General features: G+C 40.3%; 1 long non-coding RNA gene across 1 annotated transcript in view; it reads right to left on the reverse strand.

Annotated features, from left to right (window-relative positions):
• Positions 1-13,874, reverse strand: part of LOC137096827 (uncharacterized) — a 401,635-nt gene that overhangs the window by 174,228 nt on the left and 213,533 nt on the right. The gene's annotated exons all lie outside the window — the stretch shown is intronic.

Below are 13,874 nucleotides of genomic sequence, written 5' to 3' on the forward strand. Positions count from 1 at the left end.
TAAAAACAGGTTTATAAATGTCAAGGAAAAGAGTGATAAACACATTTTAATTTCAAAGGTGCCTGCTTAGAACAGGATGCCTCTCTCACACCAAATGTGAGCACAACTTTTTCTCATATATATATATATATATATATATATATATATATATATATATACACACATATACATATACACACACACACGTGTGTGTGTGTGTGTGTGTGTGTGTGTGTGAATGTGTTCTTTCTCCAACCTCCAGCATCATTTTATTTTACTTTAAAGGGATGAATAAGCTATGCCACCACAAGGAAATCATTTTTTTATTACATCTGTATAATTATCACACTTGTTCACTTATATAAATCCATAGATTTAGCCTTGAAATCTGTTCAATGTTAGAAATGCCAAATAGTTAGAAATGTAAAACATTATTTGATTTTAGATTAATATGGCAACTGGGCTTGTATCACAGAAAACTGGTTGAATAAAAGTGTGTGTATGGTGGTGGTGGTGGGGAGGGGTGAGGGTGGATTAGAAAGTGAATCTCTGCCAATCAGGATTTCCTGTGGAGCTATAGATCTAGGGCTGGCAAAATGGAGAATGTGAAGAACTTGCACATTGCTTTGCAGACAAAATCACTCAGATCCGCCCCTACTTGGATGCTTTAGTTAACACAATTCCAGAAGATGTAACCTTGGTTCCTGCTTTTGTAGTGCTACGAGATATTTTTTGCTTTTGGAATGCTGAAAGATGAGGAGAGGATCTTTGGAGAAGAGCCACCACATGTGTTCAGAGAACAAGACTTATTTAACAGGCCAAAGGGAGACTAGTAGAATGTGTGAAATTTAATGTTTTCATGGAACAAGGCAGAGTTTCAACTTGCCTATAAGAGGCAGTTGTCGAAAACCCATCCCTGAATCGTTCCATAATGGATCTTGGGCAAAGTAGCGGAGCATGTGGTGGCCTCTCAGTTCCAAGATTATCTAGATCCATTTCAGTCTGGTTTCAGGCCTACTTATGGAAAAGAGCGAGCTTTGGTCACTTAGGCCCCTTTCACACAGCTGAATAAAATCCCACATTATCTGCTTTGAACTAGGACATATGGCAGGGTGAACTCAGATAACACAATTAAAATAAGATAATTGTGGGTTATTCTGCCTTGATATTCTGAGTTATATGTCTGTGTGGAAGGGAAAGTTGGTTCTGTTTGATATCTCAGTGATTTTCGATACCAGGTTTACTCTAGGCTGAAAAAATGCCTGGAAAGATGCAAACTTTCCCAGAAGGTGCACACCTTCCCAGATATGGAATGTATGGGGACTGACTCTCAGTATTGCAATGTGCATTCCCAGCAGTGGTCCCCACAATCATCCTGCCTCTTTGAGTTCCAGTAGTCTTGGGGGGGTGGGGGGGTGGGATATCATTGCTGCCCTCCCCTTCCTGCCCCCAGTTTCTAGCTCAAACTTGTAAAGATCCCCTCTTGCATCAAAATGATGCACCAGGGGGTTGGAGAGGAGAGGAAGAAATCCCCCCTCCAAAGCTCTTGGCATTATTTTGTCATGCCAGAAGGGCTTTCCAAGCCTTGTGCTTCCATATGGAGACATGCCAGGTAAGTTTCCAATAGAAACCAGGACAGGGTGACAATGGTGATACCCTCTGTGCTGATTCCAAATTGGCACATTGAGGGTATCTGACCACCTTGTGCCAAAAAGGGCTGCCATGAGGCCCCCTAAGGTGATTGAAATTGGCATATAAAATGCTAATTTCAGTTGCCTTGGGGGCAGTGTCAAAGAGCCCAGTGGCTCCATTCTTTCCTGCAGGGGTTAACTCAGACAAGGATGCTGTGGAATATCTATGCAAATCCTTGACTGTTAGTCTGTGAGATTCCTCATGGTTCTGCTTTATCCCCCATGCTATTAAATATATACCTATAACTCCTGGGAGAGGCCGTCCTGAGTTTTGGGGTACAGTACAATAGATATGAAGATGACATCCTACTATTCTATTCCTTTTCATATTAATCCAAATAATAATAATAATAATAATAATAATAATAATAATAATTTATTTCTATCCTCCTTATCTCCCAAAAGAGGCTGTTTGGTTCTAAACCAATGATGGACTGGATGAAGGCAAACAAACTTAATCAAAAGAAGACAGACATGCTCCTGGTCAGTTGGAAGGCAGATCAGGGAATAAGGATTCAGCCTTGTCAGATAGGATTTCCCTCCCACTGAAGACACAGGTTCACAGTTTAGGAGAACTCCTGAAGTCAACTCTAAACCTGGAGGTCCAGGTTTCTGTGTTGGCCAGAAGTGCTTTTGTACATTAAAACCAATGCACCAATTGAACCGATTCTTGAAAACCCAGATATGGCCATACTTGAGTCACACCTCATTTGGACTATTGTAACATTCTTTACACGGGACTGCCTTTGAATAGCATTTATACATTTCAGTTAGTACAAAGAGCTGCAAAGCACATGTCGAGAGCATAGTACTCCCTTGTTAGAACAGCTCCACTATTTCCCAGTTTGTGTCCAAGCACAATGCAATTTGTGCAGTCCAAAGATGAGGAGATTTAGGCTATCTGGTGGACAGTACCTTCCTATATAAGCCTCATCAATGAATACATATATGTACACCTATTCCATAACACATGTGGAATAGAAAAGAAGCAGTGTAGTAATAAGCCAGTCTGTCCCAGTCTGACCTATCCAAACTAAAATTATATGTTGACTGTGTGTGTGTGTGTGTGTGTGTGTGTGTGTGCCTTCAAGTCTCCCATGAACTTATCCTGACCACACATTTCATAGGGTTTTCTTAAGGTAAGAGATATTTAAAGAGATATTTCTGAAATTTCTTTCCTTTGAAATATGGCCTAGAATACCTGGTATTCCTTGTTGCTCTCTCATCAAGCAGTAACCAGGGCTCACCCTACATCGCTTCCATAATCAAATGAGAGCAGGTGCCTTTAGAGTATTTAGGACTTGCTGTTTTATGTGTACCAAATTTCATTTAGATACATCAGTGTTCAACAAAGGAATTGGCTTTCCAAAAAGCAACCTTCTAAATAGGTAAGTTTAAATGCACTTTGCTAAGCCAGTTAAATTTGTTGCCCTGACTATGAAACCTATTATATTTATTCCTTCTTATTAAATGAACACTCTTAATTTAATTAGTTATACCAATATTCACTAGGAGGGTCTTCTGTGTACATTCTACAAAAATGTATGAATACCATGCAAGAGCATTGCTACTTACACAACAGAGCAGCTTTCTGGATTTTACTGTGTATTTTTCAATTTTTCAAAATGAATCAGCTTATTTTTCCATGCTCAGAATAATTTTAAAGCAATCTGGAAAAGCAAAACAAACAACAGTATCCCTAGCTTAGATTATCTAGGCAATGCGACAATGATGATTGTTCTCAGAATGTGAAAATGGAAACGTTAGGAATATATTTGTATTATTCCTGAACTTCAGCAATGATAAAATGAGGTACAAACAAAACCTGTGTTCTCCAGAGAAATCAATGTTTTTTCTTGATTTTACTTCCATGAGAACTCCACCCCTTAATCATAATCTGATGGAAGCTATATTTTCACTTTTGAATCAATAGGCTCAAAAAGTCACCTATTTCTTAAATCTATATTCCTTGGAATAATTTTATGGTTCTTTTAAAAGGGAAAATGAATAACATATGTATTGGTGGCAGACTACTGAAAGTGTGAATGAGAGTGTTTGTCAGGTTATCACGTCTGTTTCTAATAGGAGTTTCATTTTTCAGCAACTTGGTTCTCTACTCAGTTGGAATTGTCATTAGCTAGACTTTGAGATGATGTGAAGGGACCCAAAAAAATCAGGAGGAAACAAAGCTCTGGTGATATATTCAACCTCCATGCAAAGATTGTGTGAAATTTGAGAATACTGATTCTGCTCTACTTTTCTGTTTAGTTAAAGGCAGACCTTTTGTAAGGGATAGCAAAAACAAGACTAGTTAGTAAGATGGATTAAATTTATGATTATTAAAGTGAAGGAAAGAATAAACAGATTTTACTTAGGATAGGCATCATTCACGATAAATCCAGACTTTGGGGGGGGGGGGGGGAGTGGAGAGGACATTAAACTTGCAAAATATGCCAACAATGTTCTTTACGCTGCTGCTTCCTTCGGGCTGTGAAAGCTTCAGAGTAATTTCTCATCACTCCAAAAAGTTTTCAGTGGTAGAAAGAAGTCAAAAGGATTAAAAAGCCGCCTTCTGTGTGCATTTTATAAAATCCCTTCATACCATCCTTGGGGGACTGGACTGTCTGAATACATTTGCCCTGTTGAAAGAAGTAAAATTCCGAGTTTGAACAATTAGGCAGAACACCAAGATTGTGAGAGGGAGTAGCACAACTTTAATAATCCTGTTTGTATAAGCAAAAAAAAAAAATGGGATTCCCTAGTCTTTCTCTTTCAAAATCTCCATATTCCATTCTCCCAGTTTACTTTTATTTAAACCTATGAGGCAGAAAAGCAGGGAAATTAACAATTCTTTTAGACAAATCTATCAGGTGCCTTTATTAGTCAGAGTAGAAGCTGTAGAGTAGAAGCTGTAGAAGAGTAGTGGGCTTTAAGAAAGGGAATGGCAATGTCACCACCTGAGGGCTCTTCCAGACAGGCCCTTTATCCCAGGTTTTCTATTCATCCCAGATTATCTGTCAGTGCAGACTAATATAATCCAGTTTAAAGCAGAAAACCTGGGATCAGATCCAGGGGAAAAGGGCCTGTCAGGAAGGGCCCTGAGGCCAATGAAGATACAAGGAAGGACATCCTTGGTGGACAATCACACGTGGCTAAATTCCCTTCCAAAGGAAGTTGAGATGGCTCCCTCCCAGTTGTCTTTGCTCCTTGCTCTGTATGAGTCTCTTAATGGACTGAGTGCTGCATTTTCTTCTGCTAGTTGCTTTTGAATTGTGTTTCACACAATCTTTATTAATGCTTTAATTTTTAAGTTTTAGTTACATTTGTTTCATTTAGTAAGCCTCCTAGATTCCTATTTTGGGAGACCAAGTTGAGACATAAATTGTATACATACCTATAATAAAATAATAAATACATATCAGTGTCAGTGATCTCTAACAGCAGTTGCTATATGAAGAAGCATGAGTGAGATTGGCCATACCATTAGGCAGATTTCAACAGGAAGACTGAAGAGAAGGGCTGGGGATACTGGAGGTCTTGTGGTGAATTGTTTGACCAGTGTCCCATAAACTAGCTTGCTGTCTTGAAGTGCTTATAAAACCATGTCAACATTGCTGGTTATATTGAATTGTTAATCCAATCCACTTCTGTTAATGGGATGAAGAGAAACCTGGTATTTGGTCCTTTGTCTCAGTCAGCAATATGTCTTGGGACAACCCTGACAGAGTTACCAGATTCACTATGGTTTTCTTAAAGTTGTTAACTGACCAGAAAACATCCCAGTTGTCTGATCTTCTTCTTTTCCCATAACAGCTGTTTGATTTGTAGAAAGTAGAAATTAATTTATTTTCACAGAAAGGAGATTATTATTGCTAAGGTTTATGCATTAAGCTTTTGCTAAAGGCACAGATCCAAAGGTCAGCCAAGTCACCGAAAAACAACTCTTTCACTAAGTAAAATTCATTCTGAAGTCTACTACTACACATTTGCCATCAGATGTGTACTTTCTGAAGGGTTAGGGTCAAAACAGATGAGACATTGAGCTCATAATTAGAAATTGTTAGAATTTTTCCCCATTGGTAGCTGGACTGCTTTGGTAATACACATCTTGACAATCAGATTTATAAATGATTAGGTACCTTGCAGTGATGAATCATGCTTTTGCTACTAAAGTGTCCCAAATTATCCTACAGTATCTTCTTTGACTATTATTTTCTACAATATTTTTTCTTCAATGTCTCTTTTCATATTTGAAAGTCGTGTATGTGCATATGCTCTGTGCTCCTCTTTCATTGGGGGGGGGGGGAGTATTTCACCCCACTGTCTTTCTGTAATCTAAATTACTAAGAAGACAAAGGGAGATGGAATGAGGTGGTGGAGGAGAGCTTGTCCTCTATTTTACATTATAATGGAATAATCTGTCAGATAATGTGGAAGAAGAGAATGGGGAATCCATTTACCCATAGTTCCTCTCTTTCTTTTACAGCAAACCAGAAAACTAGAAAATGACTGTTCCCTATGATTAACCCATTTTCTCTCTATATAAATAAATTTTGCAGAGATGTCATTTCTGTAGTGAAATCTTTTCAGATGAGGAGAAATGGTGGTGGCATCATGGTTCAGGATGTGTGTGTGTGTATGTCTTTGTAAGTCTCATTTATCTGTTGTCTCCACCCCTCAAAAATTAGAATATAGCCTTTCTCACATGTCATACGAACCAAACTATTTGATAGGAATTAGACCTTCACTATAAATCCTATTTTATCTGAAGAAAGGAAAGGGAGAAAAAATAATATGAAAGTTGAGGAATTCTCTTTTACATCCTAGAAGGAATAACAAGAAAAGCATCAGCTGGACATTCCCATATTTACTTCAATGAGGAGAAGCGGTGATGCAGACTTTTAGCATCCTTTATGTGAAACAAAGGTCAAGAAAGTTTATATGCAAAGTTGAGGGGAATAATGTGCTTTTACAATTAAATAATTCAGGGCCCTTCTACACAGGCAATTAAATCCAACTTGAAGTCAGCTCAAGGTCGGGTTGTCTACCCCTAATGCATGCTGCAAAACATATCCAGCTAAAAACAACATATTTTAAAAAACTCACCACAAATTCTGGATCAAGACATAAAATCTTCTGACATTGACCAGTATATAAACAGGAATTCAGAGACAACATGCAGAGTGCGTGTGAGAACTTTTGGAAAATGTGAATTTCCATAACCATTTGGGAAATGGGATTTATAACCTCTTTGAAAAAACCTCTCATTACTGGGAAGGCATGCCCTTGTGGTAAGTCACAACCTTTTGAAAAATGGCGTTCCACCACCATTCATGCAAGGCAACTAGATCTCTCAGTTGTTAAACTGATATAGGCATGCCTTTGAACGATTAGGGACAAAGACATGGCAATGCACAAAAAATATATATTCAGCAGTTTCTGAAGTGTTCCTTTAGCTGCCCAAAAACATCTATTCTCCCTTAAAATATATTTGCCTTTAAATCATGCTCTCAAGAGAAAAAATTAACTGTCTTCTTTATAAGTAACATATCTGGTTTACTCATAAAACTTCATTTATACAGCATACAGGTACTTTGCTTATGAATCCAGTTAAAATAGGATTTTGCATAGTTTCTTTGTGTAGGTAATATCTTCCTTAGAAATAATAGTCCACAGTCCAAAGCATCTCTCTGTTCTGAGAGTCTAATAACTCTCTAAGAATAGTGTTCTTGCACTGAAGTCTAACTGTACTCATTGCTTCTGATGTAAATAGTCCACAGTGGCTTCTAAAAGCATACAGATGGCTTCTACTCTCTCTAAGAGTCTACTGGCTTCTACAAACTAAAATGGAGTCTGAGTCTGAACATGTCCAGTTCTGATCACGTGGTCTGCAGCCCCACCCACAACAAAGAGGTTAGATAAAATTGTACACCAATACACACATATACAATACAGTAAGCAATCTGAATTATACATAACGAATAACTAGTGGAGGCTTGAGAAGGTTGATATTTCCAACAAGGACAGGGTTAATGCTGAAGCATTCAGAGTAAGAAATTAGATATGCAGCTTGGCTGGAAGGTAAACAAACACACACACACCTCCCTGGCAACCCGAGGAAACCACAGCATTCCCATAGGAATATTCCCTTTCCCTTTGTTCCTCTGCCCTGACTTGTATTAGTGCTGATTCTCATCAGCCAAATGGGTTCATATTAGTGCATCTTGCTGGAAGAGAAATAGGGAAAATCAATCAGCAGATCTCTGTGGCCACCATCCATCCCAGCTTCCAGCCAGTTCCTGTGGTGCCTGTGTAGGCACACTGTAGGGAATCAGGTCCATTTAATCCACACACACTGACCAGGTTTAAATAACGCTATAGAAACAGCCTCATGTCATGGGAAGGAGTACTTTATATTACAGATTTAGTGTTTGGAACATAATCCAGACAGGGAATAGTACCATGACAAGCATCTCTGAATTTGATTTTAGGAAGTGATACACACGGTTCTTCCTCTAAAAATGAAATGACAATACAGTGTGGGTAAATGGAGTGTGTGTTCTAGTCCTACTCACCACTATCAAAGCACTTATTTTCTGCTGGAAGTAGCCATTCTCATGGAGAATGGCGACTTAAATCAGAGAGTACTAGTGGGCCTCTTATCAGCAGGGCAGCAAATCTATTCCAGTATTTAGGTCAAATTTTTAAAGAGTTATCCAAGATGTGGAACCCTCTTCCTTCAGACGGCCTTTTATCCCACAAGCATCCACATTAGAAAAAACAAGCATGTTTGTGGGAAGCTATCTACATCCACCCCAGAAAGTACATGCTTTCTGGGGTGGGTGTCCATATGTTCTGCTGGGACTGACCATCCCCCTCCCCCAAACATCTGGGGACCCTATCCCCCTCCCCCAAAGCCGCCAAATAACTTTAAAAAGTGAACTAAACTTACCCAGCCTTCATTAGAGTCTCCCGGCATGTAAAAATGACACACTAGGAGAGCAGGGGAATTGCTCCTCTCCCCTCCTCCCCGCTTTCCTGGAATAGCCTGAGGGAACAACAGGAGGCCCAACCCCTCTCCTCCCAAGCTCCAATACCCCTTAGAAAACTAATGAAAACTTACCAGGCCTCCATTACAGGCTTTGGCCAGCTCTCCTGGCACATAGAAATGACATGCCAGGAGAGGGGGGGGGGGGTAGGAGGGAGGGAAATCTCCCCCCCCCCTCGCTCTCCTGGCACGTCATTTTTATGTGCAGGGAGAGCTGGCTGAAGCCTGTAATGGAGTTTGGGTAAGTTTTCATTAGTTTTCTAAGGGGTCTGGGGGCTTGAGGGGAGGGGGTGAGATTCCCACAGTTTACTGGACTTATTCATCTCGGTAAACTATGGAATGGTGTCTATGGTCCAGACACCAGAAATTGTGGATTTATCTCACGCCTTCCAAGAAGGCACAGAATAAACCCACTATCTAATTAATACAGCACAAACCAGGGTTTTCCTTGTTTGTGCTGAATTAATTGCAGGTTGACCAGTACGTCGTCCAGTACGTTGTCTGGATAGACCTTTTTTATTGAGGAAGTTTCCACAATAAAGGGGCTGTCTGGATGGGCCCTAAGAGAGCTTGTCTGTATTGGTAACCTATCAGAAGGGATCCTGTTTCTCTTTTGTACGATGGAGGTCTCCCCATATATGGAGACAGACAAACATTAGATAGACATTGACTAGAGGAGTGTGATAATCATGCATTGTTGTACAATAGGGGTCATGTATACCCTTCTATTTTAAAACCTAGACAAGTATCCAATTTGTCATAATATGCTCTTGTGAGTGTTTTGAAGTATTTGCATAGCCATAGTCTTCCTTTTGTTCATTTTAAGCATCCTGAGAGAGAAAAACTGTATTTGTAAGAAAGCTACAACTGATTCTTCCTTAAATAAGCAGCAGCAAACTTTATGTACAAGTTATTCTGCTGATGAACATGTACAGGCTGAGTTAAAGCTCTTCCAGAAGATTAAAAAGCCCCGGATTTGATTTCATTTGCACCAGAAAAGATCAGGATTTACACCAGGGGTTCCACAGCATGTGTGACATATTAATGAGGCTAAACATGCTCCCATTGAGAGCTGGATTAGTGTTTTCCATGATCAGATTGTAACTGAATATTTCAGCTTTGAACATTTGTGTCAATAGCAGAAGTATAAAATTTGTGATGTAACTCTATTTATACAAGGTGAGTGAGATTTGTTTTACTCCCTCTGACCTGACAGAGGACATAGAAATACTAGTCTGTCAGAATCCAATTTTGATATCCAGTGCAATCCAACTTCTCAGCCTTTCTTTTGTATATTTGCAGTTGGTTTTCTTTTGTTAAGGGATTGGTAAGCCATAAGAATCTCAGGCTGATGCAAAAGGGGAGCCCTGAGTTTATTTACAACTCAGGCAGCTATAAAAGCAGGCAGCTGAGGTGTGAATCTCCTGGTGACAGTCCCACTGAATAAATATATGTTCTCTCCTGCTGGACCTCTTTCTCCGTAGAAGTGACAAATGATTCACTCCTAGTGCTTATTCAGTTCTGACCCTCACCTGAACACATCAATTTCAACAAATGCCTTGACATTCAACTGATCCCAGCTGGCTTCCTTCTTCAAATTGAGAAGAATATGGCTTGGGATCCTGAAAGTAAGCATTGAACTACTTTTGTCAAGTTAGCCATCCTGCCCCTTTCTAGTGAAAGTTTGAAGACTTGACAACTGAAAAGACAGAGCCTTAAACAACACATTATTTCAGGTCAGGATTTTTCTTCCCACAGATGTAGTTTATCTCTTTTGAACTTATCTAGTCTTATATTGTGCCTCAGATGAAGTGCTTGTGTCCTTTGAATCCTTGATGGTGATCACTGGTGATTAGAAATTCCCTGTAGTAAAATGAAAGATGTTGCCAAATTCCTGATTTACTGTGTATTTGCCATCATGATAGTACTCTTAAAAATAATTTTAAAAATCCATTGGATATGCTCAATGCATTTGTGTCTAAGTGCTCATAAGTATTCATGATAGCAATGTTATTGAACCAGAATCCCCCTGCTTTCTTCTGCAAAAAATCTCTGTTATTTATATCCTTGCTGTTTATAAATTTCAATGACAAATAGGCAGCAACTTTGTGTTAGGAGTGTACAGTTATGGACATCTCAGGAAAGATAGCTTATTGCTTTATATTTACTTTTTTCTTGCCCCGGCTCCAAACCACATACAGAAATAGCCTTTGTCAGCTCCTTGCACTTCATGTGGAATCTTTAGTGGCCTTAAGTGAAAACACTCTAATAACTGGCTTTGTAATTGTGGGCTAGACAAAATTGCTTCTGGTAACTTGGTGTATCAAAAGGCAATTTAGTAGCACTATGAGATCACATATTAGTTCATGCGTCCTTGAGCTGAGTCCTGTAAGTGAAAAGCAGCTATGGTGAAAAATTTAAAGACCCATTTCTTGTGTTAAAGTATAGCAGAAGAGATGAGGGTGTTTGCTCGCAAAGCAAAGGGGTATGTGTACAGGCAGCCTTCCATATCCACAGATTCTCTATACACAAAATCAATCACCCAAGGCTTGAAAACATGGCAAATAATTGAAAAAGCAAACTTTGATTTTGTTTAAGGGACACAGTATTACTGTGCCATTATGTATATAATGAAATTTTGGTCCCATTATATATGGGATTCTCCAGCAAAGGATCACCGCCTTGTCGGGGCGCTGGAGCTTGAGCACCTCAATGATGTCATGAGCGAAACCGTGAAGGGCCACCCAAGACGGGACGGTTGTGGCAGAGAGGTCAGACCAGACCAAGCGTGATCCCTGGGGAAGGCAATGGCAAACCACTCCAGTATCCTTGCCAAGAAAACTAAATGGACCAGTACAACCAGAGATATGTCGGTATGACATTGGAAGATGGGACTCCCAGGTCGGAAGATGGCCAAAATGCTACTGGGGAGGAGCAGAGGATAAGTTCAACTAGCCCCAGATGTGATGACGCAGCTAGCTCAAAGCCGAAAGGAAGGCTAGCGGCCGACGGTACTGGAGGCGAACGACGAATCCGATGCTCTAAAGATCAACACACCATAGGAACCTGGAATGTAAGATCTATGAGCCAGGGCAAATTGGATGTTGTTATTGGTGAGATGTCAAGACTAAAGATAGACATTCTGGGGGTCAGCGAACTGAAATGGACTGGAATGGGCCACTTCACATCAGATGACCACCAGATCTACTACTGCGGACAAGAGGAACATCGAAGAAATGGAGTAGCCTTCATAATTAATAAGAAATTCGCTAAAGCGGTGCTTGGATACAACCCAAAAAATGACAGAATGATCTCAATTCGAGTGCAAGGAAAGCCTTTCAACATCACAGTGATCCAAATATACGCCCCAACCACAGCTGCTGAAGAAGCAGAAGTAGATCAGTTCTATGAGGATCTGCAGGACCTACTGGATAATACACCAAAAAGAGACATTATTTTCATTACAGGAGACTGGAATGCCAAGGTGGGAAGTCAAATGACAACTGGGATCACAGGCAAGCATGGTCTGGGAGAACAAAATGAAGCGGGACGCAGGCTGATAGAATTTTGCCAGGAAAACTCGCTGTGTATAACGAATACTCTCTTCCAACAACCTAAAAGACGGCTTTATACATGGACCTCACCAGATGGTCAACACCGAAATCAGATTGACTACATCCTTTGCAGCCAAAGGTGGCGGACATCCATCCAGTCGGTGAAAACAAGACCCGGGGCTGACTGTAGCTCAGATCACGAACTTCTTATTGCCCAATTTAGAATAAAACTAAAGAGATCAGGGAAAATACACAGACCAGTTAGATATGATCTCACTAACATTCCTAGCGAATATACAGTGGAAGTGAAGAACAGATTTGAAGGACTAGATTTAGTAAACAGAGTCCCAGAAGAACTATGGACAGAAGTCCGCGACATTGTTCAGGAGGCGGCAACAAAGTACGTTCCAAAGAAAAAGAAAACCAAGAAGGCAAAATGGTTGTCTGCTGAGACACTGGAAGTAGCCCAAGAAAGGAGGAAAGCAAAAGGAAACAGGGATAATAAGGGGAGATATGCCCAGTTAAATGCGCAATTCCAGAGGTTAGCCAGAAGAGATAAGGAACTATTTTTAAATAAGCAATGCATGGAAGTGGAAGAAGACAACAGAATAGGAAGGACAAGAGACCTCTTCCAGAAAATTAGAAACATTGGAGGTAAATTTCAGGCAAAAATTGGTATGATAAGAAACAAAGATGGCAGGGACCTAACAGAAGCTGAAGAGATCAAGAGAAGGTGGCGAGACTATACAGAAGATCTGTATAGGAAGGATAACAATATCGAGGATAGCTTTGACGGTGTGGTGAATGAATTAGAACCAGACATCCTGAGGAGTGAGGTTGAATGGGCCTTAAGAAGCATTGCTAACAACAAGGCAGCAGGAGATGATGGGATCCCAGCTGAACTGTTTAAAATCTTAAAAGATGATGCTGTCAAGGTGATGCATGCCATTTGCCAGCAAATATGGAAAACACAAGAATGGCCATCAGATTGGAAAAAATCAACTTACATCCCCATACCAAAAAAGGGAAATGCGAAAGACTGCTCAAACTTCCGTACAGTGGCCCTTATTTCTCATGCCAGTAAGGTAATGCTCAAGATCCTGCAAGGAAGACTCCAGCAATACATGGAGCGAGAGTTGCCAGATGTTCAAGCTGGGTTTAGAAAAGGCAGAGGAACGAGAGACCAGATTGCCAATATCCGCTGGATAATGGAGAAAGGCAGGGAGTTTCAGAAAAACATCTACTTCTGCTTCATTGACTACTCTAAAGCCTTTGACTGTGTGGATCATAATAAATTGTGGCAAGTTCTTGGTGGGATGGGCATACCAAGCCACCTTGTCTCTCTCCTGAGGAATCTGTACAAGGACCAAGTAGCAACAGTCAGAACTGACCACGGAACAACAGACTGGTTCAAGATTGGGAAAGGCGTACGGCAAGGCTGCATCCTCTCACCCAACCTTTTTAACTTGTATGCAGAACACATCATGCGATGTGCGGGGCTGGATGAATGCAAAGCTGGGGTGAAAATTGCTGGAAGAAACATTAACAACCTCAGATATGCAGATGACACCACTCTGATGGCCGAAAGCGAGGAGGAGCTGA

The sequence above is a fragment of the Anolis sagrei genome, chromosome 4 (assembly GCF_037176765.1).
Source record: "Anolis sagrei isolate rAnoSag1 chromosome 4, rAnoSag1.mat, whole genome shotgun sequence".
NCBI lineage: Eukaryota > Metazoa > Chordata > Lepidosauria > Squamata > Dactyloidae > Anolis > Anolis sagrei.